This window comes from Rhamphochromis longiceps, linkage group LG20, assembly GCF_057381845.1.
Source record: "Rhamphochromis longiceps isolate RC_006_pf linkage group LG20, R_longiceps_female_GT1.1, whole genome shotgun sequence".
In the NCBI taxonomy this organism is placed as follows: domain Eukaryota; kingdom Metazoa; phylum Chordata; class Actinopteri; order Cichliformes; family Cichlidae; genus Rhamphochromis; species Rhamphochromis longiceps.
The window spans coordinates 11,736,392-11,752,190 of record NC_140576.1 but is presented as its reverse complement, the minus strand read 5'-3'; the positions used below and the strand labels follow the sequence as shown (position 1 = coordinate 11,752,190).

The window sequence follows — 15,799 nt, the reverse complement described above, 5'->3', positions numbered from 1 at the left end:
TGGGGCTGGCCTCCTATTACAGGAGGTTTGTAAAAGACTTTGCCACCGTCGCTAGCCCCTTGCATCAGTTGACAAACAAGGGTCAGCGGTTTGGTTGGACGGAGGGCTGTGCAACGGCTTTCGAGCAACTGAAAACTGCCCTTGTGAGTGCCCTGGTCTTGGCGTATCCTGACCCCAGCCAGCCTTTCCTTTTGGACACCGACGCCAGCAACGTGGGGGTCGGAGCGGTGCTCTCCCAGAGGGGAGAGGCTGGGGAGCGAGTGGTGGCATACTACAGCTGCAGCCTCAGCCGGGCCGAGAGGAATTACTGTGTTACCCGGCGTGAGCTGTTGGCTGTGGTCCTGGCGGTTCGTCACTTCCGACCTTACCTCCTGGGCACTAAGTTCCTGCTCAGGACAGACCACGCCAGCCTAACCTGGATGCTGAACTTTCGCCAGCCAGAGGGTCAGGTGGCCCGGTGGCTGGAAATACTACAAGAGTACGACTTTGAGGCCCAGCACCGACCAGGGCGGCAACACGCCAACGCTGACGCCCTGTCCAGGCGCCCCTGTTCTGCGGATGAGTGCCGGTACTGCAGGCGCATGGAGGAGCTGGACCGGGGTCCGACATCGGCAGCAGCAGAACCTGAGGGTGTGGATGAAGGGCAGGAACCTTTCACCGCGGCGGAGCTACAGCAGCACCAGGTGAGCGATCCAGCGCTGGAGATGGTGAGGGACTGGATGGAGGCAGGGACACGGCCAGACTGGTCCGCCGTGTCTTCCCAAGGGCCCGAGACAAAGTCGCTGTACTCCCAGTGGAACAGCCTGGAGCTCCATGGCGGTGTAATCTACCGGCGGTGGCGAGCGCCAGACGGGGGAGGCGACATACTCCAGCTCCTGGTTCCCCGGGCCTTGCGGCCTGAGGTCCTCCGCTGGGTCCATGGGGCTGCAGGTACTGGCCATTTTGGGAATGGCAAGACGTTGCGACGGCTGAGACGGCGGTTCTACTGGCCGGGGTGTCGTCAGGACGTGGAGATCCACGTCCACTGCTGTGACGACTGCACGGCGCAGAAAGGTCCCAGCCAGCGCTCCCATGCCCCATTGCAGCAATACCTAGTTGGGGCGCCAATGGAGCGGATCGGAGTGGATATCCTGGGTCCATTCCCTGTGACTGATGCCGGCAACCGGTATGTCCTGGTCGCGATGGATTATTTCTCAAAGTGGCCAGAGGCGTACGCGGTGCCGGACCAGAGTGCGGTGACGACGGCGCGGACTCTGGTGGATGAGATGTTCACGCGGTTTGGTGTACCGGAGGAGCTCCATAGCGACCAAGGGAGGAACTTTGAGAGCCAGGTGCTGGGAGAAGTGTGTCGGAGGCTGGGGGTGAGAAAAACGAGGACCACCCCCCTCCATCCTCAGAGCGATGGTCTGGTTGAGCGGTTCAACCGCACGCTGGCCACCCAGCTGGCCATCCTGACCAGCCAACATCAGAGGGACTGGGACCAACACCTGCCCCTTGTTTTGTGGGCATATCGAACAGCAGTGCAGGAGTCAAGTCAGTGTACTCCTGCGGCGTTGATGTTCGGAAGGGAGCTCCGGACCCCGGTGGACTTGGTGTTCGGAGCGCCCCCTGAGCCGGAGATTGCTGGTGGACCAGAGATGGACTACTTCCGGCGGCTCAGGGAGCGGTTGCACACGGTGCATCAACTGGCAAGACGGACATTGGAGGGAGCCGGGGCCCGCCAGAAACGGGCGTATGATACCCGTGCGCACGGTCCTATGCTGGGGGCCGGAGATCGGGTCTGGGTGTTCTGCCCCCAGAGGAAGCGGGGGCTGACCCCCAAGCTCATGAGCCACTGGCAAGGCCCGGGCGAAATCCTGGAACAGCTGTCGGAGGTGGTCTTCAGAGTCCGGATGCCGGGGCGGGGAAGGCGGGTGGTGCTACACAAGGACCGGCTGGCGCCATACCATCCGCTTGCCCCCAACCCGCAGGCTGGTGTGCAGCCTGGGGACTCCTCGCCCCCTACGCCCGGCCCGGAGGGGGGCGCCATGGATTCCCAGTCGAGGCCGAAGCGTACTCGACGCCGGCCCGGACATTTGCTGGACTACATTGTGGACAGTTAAGGTTGTGGGGACACTAAACCTTTTTGGGAGGGGGCTGTGTAATGACCTGGCTGGGGTTGTTAGCCAGGTGCATTCTGGGTATTGCGTTGTCTCTGTGTTTTCTATCGTTCTGCTAGTTCATATGTGTTTGATTTGCATGTTGTGTTAGTGTTATGTTAATGTAAGCCACAGTGAAGTTGATGTGTGTTCTGTGGAGGGGGGTGAATTGGCATGGTTGGCTGACACCGCGACTCTATGTGGTGGGAGCGTGATAGGGGTTCGGTGTCAGCAGTGTTACGTTGTGTGAAAAAAGACGGCAAATAAATGACTGGTGTGAACCACTACTGCCTCCTGCTGGATCATTTGGGGATTATCAGTCTGCTGCTGAGACGCTCGGGGTCGTGCGGTGTATGAGGCACGAGCGCTCTCCATTCGCTGTGAAGTTTAGCGATAGCTGCTAGCGCCCCGCTAGCCGTTTTAGCTAGTGAGCAGTTTAGCCAGTTTAGCTCCACTAACCCACGGTCGTTACAATATAAACAAGCTAACTTTTTTTCCACTCGATAAAAGTTAATGTGAGCGTTCTCGGTGGTCAGGAACAAATGTAATCGCATGGCAGGATGCTGTAAAAGGACCAAACTTCAGCCAGGAGAACAACTGAGATAATCCATCCACAATACGAGGTTAGTCATTCATATACTGCTGCATGGGCTGGGTTGTAGTTACATCCTAAGGTTTTAAAAACTGAGCTTAAATAAATGATTAGCGGTAATAAAAGCCGAGGGAGGTCAACGGTGATCACTGACTGTTTTAGGAGCTTTTTGAGATCAAATAGAAGAAAACTTTGCTTCAAACCATGCAGGGCAGCTGTCTAGAGGTGAGCTTGTGTGATTCTTATTCTGTCAGTGAACAACCTAAAAACAGAAAAAAAGAAAGAAAACTTACCTTAGAAATCTGTAGGGTTGTTTCCTCTGAGACATGTTGGAATCTGTAAACAGCTACTCCAAAAAGGATCCAGGTGTTTCAAAATACCTCTTTGGTGAACGTTTCAATTCTGCTAACATAAATGCTGCAATTAATTAACTAAAAGTCATTGCTCTTCACCCCTATTTATAGACTTTTGCGGATCAACGGATTAAAGCATCATAGGACCAAATTTGTTGTAAGATTCTAAATATATGTGATGTCATCATCCTGTAAGCCGAATAGGGCTTTGGACCTTGATGTCACAGGAGGCGGGCCACGCCCCCCGCCGCCATGCGTATCGAGGCTTGCTTCATTTATGGGAGGAGCTGAAAATGATGACGTCCGAAGCCTCGCTGCCCGGCTGTACCACGTGACTGGTTCAGGAAGCGGTTCGAACTTTGCCGCAAATAATCATTTTCCATACTGCCAGCATAAATATACACAGTATGCTGCCATCACTACAATATAGATGTTTTACACACTCCTTTTGTTGTTGACATTTACAGGCTGTGTGCAAAATGCCACACTCTTCAAATTCATGCCAACTAATATTTTTACGTCCAGTAGGTGTCCTGCTAGAGCAAATGAAGCTTCAAGAAGCTTCGCGTTGAGGTGAACCAATTGGATGAAAAGCTTCAGTGCTTCATGAGGCTTCATCTGCCCATCACTATCCCTCTGCTTCACTTATGGACGCACAGGCCCCTCGCGTCGGGGCCTGTGCGTGAAGGGTCCTCCGATTGAAGAGATTGCTGCGGAAGTGCCTGTTGTCGGTATATTTAGACATTTTCCAAATCACATTGTAGTGAGGTATACAGAACACAATAAATTATATAATGTAAACAACTACCTGAAAAACAGCAGATACAGCAGAGGAATTAATTATAGGCTATTACTTTTGTATCGTTTATTGCATTTATGGAGGGAGTGATGTATGCTGGGTAATGGCACAGCTAGCTACTGGGTGACTTTATTCACCCGCTTCGGCTGTTATCAGTCCATACAATGGGCGTTATTAGCACAAATCAGTCCCATAGATATGGGCCATTTCCTGCTAGATTGTTCAGAAGGTTGTTCTCATCCATCCAGATGGAGGATCACTAACAGGAGCGTGGGAAGACTCCAGAATCCACTCTGGCTGGAATCCGGTGGATATGCAGTGTGTACAGGTAAGACCATTTAAACAGACAGCATTTATAGAATGACTATTAAAAGTCAGCGAGTGTCAGTAATGTTAATGTGGTTATGTTAGTAATACACCGAGTGCTAATATAACAGCTTTAAGATGCATTTGTAGATATTATTACGTGTTTTACCGTCTTTATGGTGCTAGCTTAAAGTTACGGTGTAAACGTTAGCTTATATTGGAGGAAAGCTGTTACTGTTTAAACGATGTTAGCACAGAAATATTAGCTTCTGTCATGACTGATGAAGTTACTAGTTAATAAAGTTTCCAGTAATATAATAATAATATATAATAATAATCGCAGCCACAGATTGACAGCAAATATCTCGATTAGCTTCAGTGCATCTATAATAAATATGTGCAAGTTTCAGTGCTTCGTTTAAACTGTATGATACTTATACTGACCCAGGGTCAGTGTAAAATACAATCCTAGCTGTGTGAACAAAGCCTGGCTTCTTTAGTCCTGCATGACAAACCTCAGGATGCAGGTTATTATTACTGTTTCCTGCTGGCACACCTGTCACACCTGAGAGTCGGCTAGAAACTTACAGTGACGTGGACATCATGCAAAGACTGCCAGACTCTGTAATACTGCAAATGATCAGTGACTCAGGTTAACACTAAACTTTAAACGGCACCTCTGTGTCTCTGTGTGCTGAACATTTAGGATTGAGTCAGGCTGCATCAGCTGAAGCTGTTATTTGTATATATCAGTATTTTTTTTATTCAGGTGTGGGGAAAATACGTAACACTGCAGTGAAGCGATGCACCAGAGTAATCCCTGGCCAAAGGTATCGTACTCAAATCAGACTACTGATCCAGCCACATCAGCCTTTTGTGAGGTTTGTTTAAAGTAGACTTAAAGTGAACTACAGGTTCCTGAGAGGTGGACTGTGAGCACAGAAACACATGTTCATACATACAGCTGCAGCAAACTTACATTAATTTTAAATAGATTTGTTACTCTGGTGTCTGTCTTTGTGTTAGTCCTCTGACAGACTGGTGACCTGTCCAGGTGTGCTCTACCTATGACTACTGGGACAGGCTCTAGCCTCTGTAATAGAAATTTTCTGTTATTCTCATTTAAAGTATTTAAGTGCTTATGCATATGCTTAGTTGTAACACTGTTACTGTTCAGTGAAAGTTTCTAAAACTAGATGAACTTACTTCAGCGTCAGCAGTTTGAGAAAACAACTCCCTTTACGGGTGCTGATAAGGCCACAAAACAGCATAACCATTGATCCGTTGAAGTGTGGTAGGATCCGTTTGTAACTTCCTCCCTCTTCCTTGGAATGCATAAAGGAGTAGGAGCACCACTTCTGTGGCAGCGCTGACATGACTGAACTGTGATGTTTGATGTGTGTTGGCGCAGTAATAAATAGCTTGATCACAGCTCTTTCTGTGTTGCAGACTTTATTTAAAAAATTCCACGACACCTCCCACCCTCCCACTGCGAACCTGAATTGAATATTCAGAAGACATTTGTTTAAATAGTTCTACAAATCGGAGCTGTTGGTGTGTCCTTGGATTGTGTGGTAATAATATTAGAGCCTGCAATCTTTCTTACTGAATCTCTACTATGAGTCATGTTACCTGAGATTAATTCTGTTTACCTGTCAGCCTGGACGAATGTGCTGTGTGAAGGAAATGAAATTAAATCAGATCTGAACTGCTGCTACTTTTTGTTATTTTAATTCTCTTCTCTGTTTTCCAGAACAGTTCTCCACAGTCGCTGTCCACATGGGTCAGTGGGACCAAGAAGCACTCTGCTAATGTGTGGACTCTGACCAGCAACATCCAGCAGGACCCAGACAGCATTTTCTATCTCCCAGCTGGAGTTTTTGTTTGTCTGTGACTGGAGAGTCAGATTTTTTGTTGAGCTTCACACTTGCAGACCTAAGTCAGTTTGCAGAGATCCCTCCCACTCTGGCTTTTATGTCCTAGATTTCTTATCTGAAACAGTAATATTTCAGTGACTGCTGCTTGTACCACAGGTTAATACACGCTACTGATCCCTGATAGGAGAATCATCAATTTTGGCAACAAAGAAGCCTGGTGGATGTTTGTTTACAGTCTGATGATGGGACATCATGCTCTGCATCGTCAAAGTTTGCCTCCTCATTATTATTCATACCCAGTAATGTGAAGTATGCTTATATCTACTATAACTGAACCAACCTGGTGCTCTTCATTTATGGAGGCTGTTGAGTCTGAATGTTGGATGTTGTGTATCTCGTGTTCTCTGGGCTTTGTTGTCCTCAGTCTTTTCGCAGGATCAGAAAACAAAACCAGGAGGCGCGTAAATGTTTCTTCAAATGTTTCTTCTGGATGATGATAAGACTGTGACACGGGATGCCACCTTTGGTCTTGTGATGAAGCAAAGCTCAGGAAGAAGTGGGATTAAATGGTACCCACATGTGTGCTGCTGAGAAGGATGTACAGGGGCACCTGCAGCCAAATCCAAGCCTCAGGTTAGTTGTAGTTGCAGAACGCTATAGGACTGAGACAGCTGAGGCATCAAATGTTTGATTAAACGGATGAAAAAGAGAAGTTTCTTCCCTATAATTATCACTTCTTAAAATCTGTAGCAACTTCAAGTCTGTCATCGTGCTGAGCATGCAAAGAATGTGACAATATATTTTTGTTCAATATTTAATTTCTTTTAGTTGCAATTGTTAAATGAAAAAATATATATATTCTTATAATTTAGCAAACTAATTTATCAAAAAAAATATACATATATCTGTATTAGTTTTAATAAATTAATTTGACACCTGTATTGAAAATACCATATTGTATTCATACAGAATCAGTTTGGTATCAGAATCAGAATCAGAATCAGAATACTTTATTGATCCCTGGGGGAAATTATTTTTTGTTACAGTGCTCCATTTTAAACCAACATTAAGACAAGACAGACAATACGCTAACTAAGAATAGTACAATATATACACATACATACATACATACATACATAAGTCACTTATAAATAAATATTTGGAAAAGAAACATGTGTAGTTGTAGCAGCAAACAGTGTGTTAAGTGGATGCGTTGTACAGGGAGATGGCCACAGGCAGGAATGATTTCCTGTGTCGTTCAGTGGTGCTTTTCGGTAATCTCAGTCTCTCACTGAACGAGCTCCTGTGACTGACCAACATGTCATGGAGTGGGTGGGATCATTGTTTGTCTGCTCACTGATTGTTGAAACTAAGAGCTACTTTGATCTGTTTAGATCTAAAGTATCCAAAGTTGAGCTCTGATGTTTCTTCACCCCTGTGTGTGTGATATGTGATTCCTACATGCTGGCAGAGCAGCAGTTTGTGCTCACAGATGGTGACGGTGTGGAGAGACGGTGGTGTTTCCTCAGAAGAACCAGCAGAGTCACTTGCTGACTGATGCTCATCTGCACTGCACAGAGGAAATCAACTGACCGAGGTTTGTCCAGTGACGTGTTATGAATGTATATTTGTTTTATGCTTACAGTTATGTTTTTCTTGACAGAGGCTCTGCAGAGGTTAGACAAAGCAGAGAAAACATGTGCTTTACATTTTACTGTGATTTATTGAGATATTTGTTGCCTGATGTTCAGCAGGAATGGAGAAATAGAATCAAAGGGAGATGTTTTTGATGTTTTTGTAATGATGTAAGTAAATCTTCAATATTATTTATTTGCTTGGTTATATTAGGAGTGTTTCTGAGTGAGGGGGAGAAGAGTCATCATCCAGGTAAAGTGACGTAGATCAGTGGATACACTTGTCTCCCCTTTAAAGGAGACAATCCAAGTCATCCTTAAATGTTAGTGCTTTCAAATACACAAACATTTTTAAAGGACAAAAATGAACATCCAACTTTGACTGTAACACAAAATAAATCTTTCCATGTGTGTTTTCAAACTCTCAGATGGGCAGCATATCAGTCTTGGACTGTCTAACCTGCCGGAGCAGCACTGAATGACCACCACACATGAGCATGTTCCTGCAACATTCAGCATCTGATCCTTCATCTGTGTGCTTCTGCTTTTGGTAAGTAGAGTTACCCAACTCCAGTAACTCTACACACATGCCATCCATTTCTGACGGCCTGGTTACTTCCTGTCAGTTACTTTAGAAACCATGTGGTCACCTGACCTAACACTATTCAAGTGTCACATGTCAAACAGCTGGAGAGGAAACTACACCAGTGTACTGGGATGTTTCACCAACACGTGCCAGATGCTGTTCCTTCATGGTGACATCACAGAGACAGCCCCACCCACCTCAGGACCTCGCCATTTATCATGATGATTATAATGATGACAGCGAGCGGAACTAAGACTGTAAAAATCCACGACCAGAATTTTTCTTTCTAATTATTAATGAATACTGAGAGCCTCTTTCTGTGTTTTGTATGTTTTGGGGTTGTTTTTTTTACCTCATTTGTTACTAACAAAGTTCACCAAACTCACACAGTTTACATTCTGTATGTTTCCATCTTTACCAGCCACACTCTAACTGCATTTAAGAAAATAATCCTTAGAAATCGTCATTTTTCTCTTTTGTAATTGATGATAATTCAGTGAATATAAGATAAGATAAGATAACTCTTTATTGTCATTGCACAGTCATACATAGTACAGTAGTACAATGAAATTGGAAAAACTGTCCTACGTCGGCACTACATATAACACGACACGATATGACACATCACAACGTAACAAACAACACAACACAGTAACACACTGCTTCCTTCTATTGCGTCACACATTGCTTTAAGTTTTTCAGTGTCCAGTTATTTTTTACTGCTGTTTAAATTCTCTGAATGTTTGACCCTGTAGACTGTTTGATGGACTGCTTGTCTTCCTGTTTGTAACCGCCGCCTGTTTTTTTTAATAAAGATTTGGATTTCTGACTTCAACACAGCCTCTGCGTGTCCTCCCTTTGAGTCCTCTTCCTCTGTGAACGTGTTGCATGTGTCACAGATTCATTTTATTAGCAGCTTTCCCACAGTGAGTTGCATCAGCATTCATTCACAGCACATTTCAGAAGGATTCAGATTAATACAGTGATCTTATAGTCAGAATGATCCTGACAGAGTGCCACTGTAAACTATCTTTCATCAGGTAAATTTCAAAGTTCAGTATTTCAAAGCAGGAGTTATGAAGACTCATACTGGCATTAGGACTAATAATATGTACTTACAAAGTCAAAGTTTTTTAATTATGCTAGAATATTGGAAGACAATCAACTTTTAGTGTTTTCCGCATATTAATTATTCTGAAATAGAGACGTGACCCTAACTGTACAGAAGCACTAAACAACTGACAATCTTAACAGACATCATTGGCCTGAGCCGTCATGCACAGTGAGTCTGATCCTTTGCTGTGAGAGTCTGACAAGCATGTTTCTGGTCAGTTTGGAAGAAATAATATCACAATGTTGATCTTTTTTTCAATATTCCTTCTCTTTTACAACACAAACTGTGATCAAAGGTACTTATGTTCACAGCATGTAACTATACTGACAGTCCAGGGCATTGTGGTCTGTTGAGCTAGGGTTAGCAATTCAGACATATGTAATCAATATTAAACGTCTCTGACGTGGGCCACTGTCCACAGTGTTGGGAAATCCATACCAGGCTGGAACGAGTCAAGGTAGGTGAGCATCCACGAGAAGACACAGCAGATGCATCCTATTAATACTGACAGGACCAGGAGACTCCAGAAACCGAGCATCTTCTCTTCAGTGCCATCCTCGCCTGTCACCCTCTCTGCCCGCAGCTGAGTATGGAGTAAATACAAACACCTAGAGCTTTAAGACCTAATCTTATCAGCCTCTGTTTAGTCATCTGACCTGCAAAGCAGACTAACATTAACAAGGTTAAAAACTGGACCTGATAGTTGTACTATATGAAAAGTATAAGGATTATTGAGATGATGACACGTCATCCTGAGAGGATTTTTTCTCAAGAAGATTATGTCTACAATTTCAACCATATGTGTGCTTCTCCACATTCAGTCATTAAACTGTACTGTGGTAAATTAAGGAAGTAAGACGTCTGTGAAACTAATGATGAGTCAGATCTCTGTCTCAGATGAAATTAAAAGTTCAGACAACCATTTTCATGACACAAATTCTAATTCTAAGCCTCCTGTAATAGAGGAGTGGAGGACACTCTTTTGACTTTACTAAATCTGATTCTTAAACATGTAGAGAGTAAAGGGACTTTTGCAAAACTTCTTTTCATCGATTTTTCTTCGGCTTTTAATACAATACAACCCCATATTTTAATTAAAAGACTTTTAGAACAGTTTGAAATCAGGAAAAACCTGGTGGGCTGGATTTTAGATTTTTTAACTGACAGGTCACAAAGAGTGAGAATAAATGGGATTCTGTCTGACCCAGTGTTCTCCTCCACAAGTTCTCCTCAAGGGTGTGTCTTATCGCCCTTATTATTCATTCTCTATACAAACATGTGTCAGAGCAGATATGAAAACAGGGCCATCATTAAATATGCAGATGACTCTGTTATTGTCATCTTACTGAAAGAGGGTGAAACTAACCACGGTCCAGTCATTGATGACTTTGTTCAGTGGTGTGAGGAGTCTTATCTCCAGCTGAACATATCTAAAACAAAAGATATGGTTGTTGATTTTAGGAAACAACAAAATGGGCACGGAGTCACTTTAATTAAAGGTCAGAAAATAGAGCAAGTGCAGTCATATAAATATCTTGGGACCATAATCAATGAAAAACTGAACTTTGATCAAAATTGCAAATCAGTTTGTAAAAAGGGTCACCAGCACCTTTATTGCCTTAGGAAACGTGCTCATTTCCACATTGACCAAAAAATTTTAACTTTGTTTTATCGTTCTTTTATTGAGTCTGTTTTATCCTTTTGTTTGGTGGCATGGTTTGGTCAGACCTCTGTCACAGAGAAAAACTCTCTAAATCAGTTAGTGAGATGGTCCAGTCATCTGATAGGTGAGCCACAGTCTTGTTTAGCCTCCCTGTACTCCAAGCAGGTACAGAGGATGGCTTTATCATTCCTTAAAAATAGTTCCCATCCGCTAAGGGGTGAATTTCAGCTTCTTTCCTCAGGACGGAGGTTTCTATTTCCGAGATAGCTTTGTCCCCGTTGCTCTCACTGAATTAAATAAGAACTGTTTTTGATTCGAAATATTAAATTACTATATATGTGCTACAGGGAGGTTTATATCTTTATTAGGTATGTGTGTTTTTGAAGGGATGCTAAATGCTATCATTTTTTCTGTAAAGCAGATTTACCTTGCCTGTGGGTATAAATAAAGTTACCTTGACCTTGACCTCCTGTAATGATCCTCCTGACACAACAAACAGCGCTCACCTCATCTGCAGGTTATACATATTGCAAAGTCATGCAGCAGGGTGCACTGAACTGGATCAGATCTGGCATATTGACACCCCTGAACTAGCTGATAAGTCATTTCATACAAAACCATATATGTGAGTCTCATGGAGGCACTGCATTACTCATTCTTTCATCTCTGAGTAGAAGGAGCACATTTTAGTTTTGACCATTTTCAGCTGCCCAGGCAGTATGTGGGAAACATTATTATACACTATATTACCAGAAGTATTTCCCCTTTTGCCTTCACACACATATAACTGAGATCCCAGTCTTATTCCATAGGGTTTGATATGGTGTCGGCCAACCCTTTGCAGCTACAACAGCTTCAACTCTCATTGGAAGGCTTTCCATAAGGTTTAGGAGTGTGCTTATGGGAATTTTTGACAATTCCTCCAGAAGGACATTTGTGAGGTCAGGCACTGATGATGGATGAGAAGGCCGGCCTTGAAGTGTATGCTCTAATTCAGCGGTCCCCAACCCCCGGGCCTCGGACTGGTACCAGTCCGTGAGTTGTTTGGTACCGGGCCGCGAGAGTTGAGGCTCAGGTGTGAAATGTATGGTTTTCAGGGTTTTTATCGGTTTTCAGCGTTATTTTGTTATCGTTTTTATCGTTAACTCGGTTTTCAAGGGTCTTTTCACGTGTGTTATGAATAAATCTTCTTTTTTTCTGTACCGGTACTAGTTTTATTTTGTTGTATTTATCCGTGACACCTTAAAGGCCAGTCCGTGAAAATATTCTCGGGCATAAACCAGTCCGTGGTGCAAAAAAGGTTGGGGCCGCTGCTCTAATTCATCCCAAAGGTTTTCTCTCGGGCTGAGTTTAGGACTGTGCAGGCCAGTCAGATTCTTCCACACCAAACTCACTCATCCATGTCTTTAAGGACCCTGCTTGTGTGCACTCGTGCACAGCCATGCTAGAACAGGAAGGAGCCATCCCCAAGTTGTTCCTACAAAGTTGGGAGCATGAAATTGCACAAAATATTTTCAGTTTCTTTCACTGGAAGTAAAGAGCTGAGCCCAACTTCTGAAAAACAACCCCACACCCCCTCCAGCAAAGTTTAAACTTCTCTATATTGTGCTCGGCCATGGAAACCCATTCCATCAAGTTCTCTACACACTGTTCTTTAGCTAATCTAATGGCCACATGAAGTTTGGCGCAAACATAATGTGTCCTTCCACACCTTTGCTGATGACATTCAGATCTACCTCCCTCTGAGGTTAGACTGTAAGGACTCTCTGCAGCCGTTATTCTCCTGTTTGTCTGACATTAAGACTTGGATGGCTCTTAACTTTCTACATCTAAATGAAAGTAAAACTGAAGTCATTGTGTTTGGGCTTCCTAAAGACCCCAACCTTTCCTTTGATTTTGTGGGACCCCTAACTTCTGAATGTACTTCCTCCATTAAGAGCCTCGGTGTTACTTTTGACAGTGCTTTTAAATTTGATAAACAAATCAGCTCCGTAGTCAAGGGATCTTTTTATCATCTACGGATTTTAACTAAAGTCAAGTCCTACCTGTGCAGGAACGATCTAGAAAGGGTGGTCCATGCTTTTATTACATCACGGCTGGACTACTGTAACTCCCTTTATGCTGGTTTAGATCGTTCCTGTCTGCATCGCCTCCAACTGATGCAGAACGCTGCTGCTCGCATGCTGACCGGTTCCAAAAAGAGAGACCACATCACTCCGGTCCTCTGCTCTCTCCACTGGCTCTCAGTTGCTTTTAGGATTGATTTTAAAATTTTATTGCTGGTTTTTAAGGTTCTTAACGGTACTGCACCTCCTTACCTGGCAGAGCTTCTTAGCATTTACCGCCCCAGGAGATCTTTGAGGTCAGCAGACCTGATGCTTTTAGATGTTCCCAGGTACAGACTAAAGACTAGAGAAGAGAGGGCTTTTGCTGTGGCTGCACCCAGACTGTGGAACAGTTTACCTCCTCACATCAGATTCTCCACAAGCCTAGGAACTTTTAAAACTGCTCTTAAAACTCACCTCTTCTCATTGGCTTTTAGCAAGGTTTAACTTATTGTTTTAATTTATTGTTTTATCAGTGAGGTGTTTTATGTACTTGTGTTTTATTGTATTTTATATTTGTATTTTATTGTACAGCACTTTGGTCAGCCTCGGTTGTTTTTAAATGTGCTTTATAAATAAACTTGACTTGACTTGACTTTGGAGGTCTGTACTGACTGAATCTGAAAAAAGTTGGCAACCTCTGTGCCACAGTATCTGTTGAGCCCGCTCTGTGATGTAATGTGGTCTACCACTTTGTGCCACTTTTGAAATATTTAATATTGAGGACATTTCAAGACTGGACTTGTTGCACAGGTGGCATCCTATCATAATACCACGCTAGAGTTCACTGACATCCTGAGAGCAACCCATTCTTTCACAAATGCTTATAGAAGCAGTCTGCATGCCTAAGTGCTTAATTTTATACACCTGTGACCATGGAAGTGATTGAAACACTTGATTTCAATTGTTTGGATGGGTGAGTGAATATGTTTGACCATATAGTGTATGATACGTCCATTGTGAGATTATTATACTATTTTATGCCATGTTATACCTCTAATTAAAGCTTGTGAAATCATTATGTAGTTTTAGGTTGCATTATTCTCCTGACTTAGAAGAAGGTGATAACTATTACATTTATTAGAATGATTTGTATTACATTAGACTGCTGATTTATTGTGAATGAATGACATTGTTTTATGATGCATTATACTGCTGATTTGTAAGAAATACTGTTTTCAGAGAATCATGGCCTTATTTGTCTGATTAGAAAGAACAGAACATACTGCACAGGAAGCCAAGGTCATAACTTAGGCTCACTGAGAGAGAAAGAATGTGGATGTTTAGGTTTTATGACTTTGGAGGGGGGCTGAAGCTATAAGAGTTCTGGCGGACACCCTCCTCTCCATATCTCCCGTCCAGATGGTAATGCTCAAAAGTGTTGTATGGAACAATGAGAATTGTATGGAATAAAGAGACTGTTGATTGAACATTTATGTTGTTCTTCCTTCAGCCCAAAGATCAAAGATTGGGATATTTAACACCATTAAACAGATGTAAGTGTTCAATGGATCAACATCGACTGACAGTAGGAAGAGCATTGCATGATGACAACTTGCATCAGGATGTAGCTAGCACCTAAATCTGGACCCACAATTATTACCCAGCATAACATTAATATGATGACAATGTAGGAGCATGAAGACAAAGGTGTCATGATCCTCTAGTCCTCCTGTGCCAACACACCTTCTATCTTTCTCTTCTATATCATTGTGTGTGTGTATGTGTGCATGTGAGTAATTCTGCTTATGCATTTCAATAAAGTGCGCACCTGGAGACAATCGAGTTGACACTCACCTGTGCAATCCTACGATCACTCACCTTCTAGTTAAGGCTGAAGATTTCTATGTCTTGCTTGTGTTTGCCGCTCTGTTGTACTTTTTAGTGAGGCAGATGTCCTGTTTCACTGGTATTCATGGATGCAGCTGAAAGTCAATAAACCTTTGAAAGTTTAGAACACATTTGAATGGTGACTATTAGTTTTAGTCATTAATTCATTAATTAGAATATGGTTGCTTTGTCTATGCCTCATTTGAGGCTAATATACTATACTAGACTGCATAAATAATAGATTATTCTTACTTTAAGTTTATCCTCTAATGCAGTGGTTCCCAAACTCACGTCACGCTGTGCGCCACGTTATTGTTTACATGAGATGAATTGCAGAATGGCAGATAGAGACAAAATACTGTTAATCTGACTATCTTCTGTTTTTATGCGCTTACATTTACACACGCACCTATTGTCACTCCGTTTAGAAAGGCAGAGGCGTCACGGTGTGATTATTTTACGTATAGTTGTTTTTTTTCCTTTGTAATAATATTCAACATTGCTATCAAATCAAAAAATGCCTCTCTGTGCAAAATGGGCTTAAAAACATAAACAACTGTGGAATGCCGTTTTTCCGTGATTTCGACAGGGGGAACAAATCAGCCTGATATTATTTGTATCCCACTGTAACTTTACTGTATAAAGAGCTAACATCTCCAAAATGTCAGGAGTAGTTAGTCATTACAACAAGTGTTTGTGAACTAAAAATCAAGAATGTGGGATACTGTTTGTCTGTGATTTGGAGAGCCCAGTGCTGCTCCCGACAAAGGGAAAACCAATTCTGCAGGGGAGACCTACCTTG

The 15,799-nt window shown here is 43.3% G+C and overlaps 1 long non-coding RNA gene across 16 annotated transcripts; it reads left to right on the top strand.

Moving 5' to 3' along the window:
- The first annotated feature begins 2,467 nt into the window (after nt 1-2,467).
- LOC146645019 (uncharacterized) lies at nt 2,468-9,109 on the top strand. Of its 16 annotated transcripts, none has more exons than XR_014909040.1 (8): nt 2,468-3,814; nt 4,131-4,210; nt 4,958-5,018; nt 5,638-6,698; nt 7,537-7,662; nt 7,914-7,952; nt 8,128-8,249; nt 8,326-9,109. It is a non-coding gene; the product is annotated as an uncharacterized LOC146645019 (long non-coding RNA). The 16 variants fall into 16 exon arrangements; XR_014909035.1 differs by having other exon boundaries at nt 4,958-5,069; XR_014909039.1 differs by having other exon boundaries at nt 4,958-5,762; nt 5,947-6,698.
- The last annotated feature ends 6,690 nt before the right edge of the window (nt 9,110-15,799 follow it).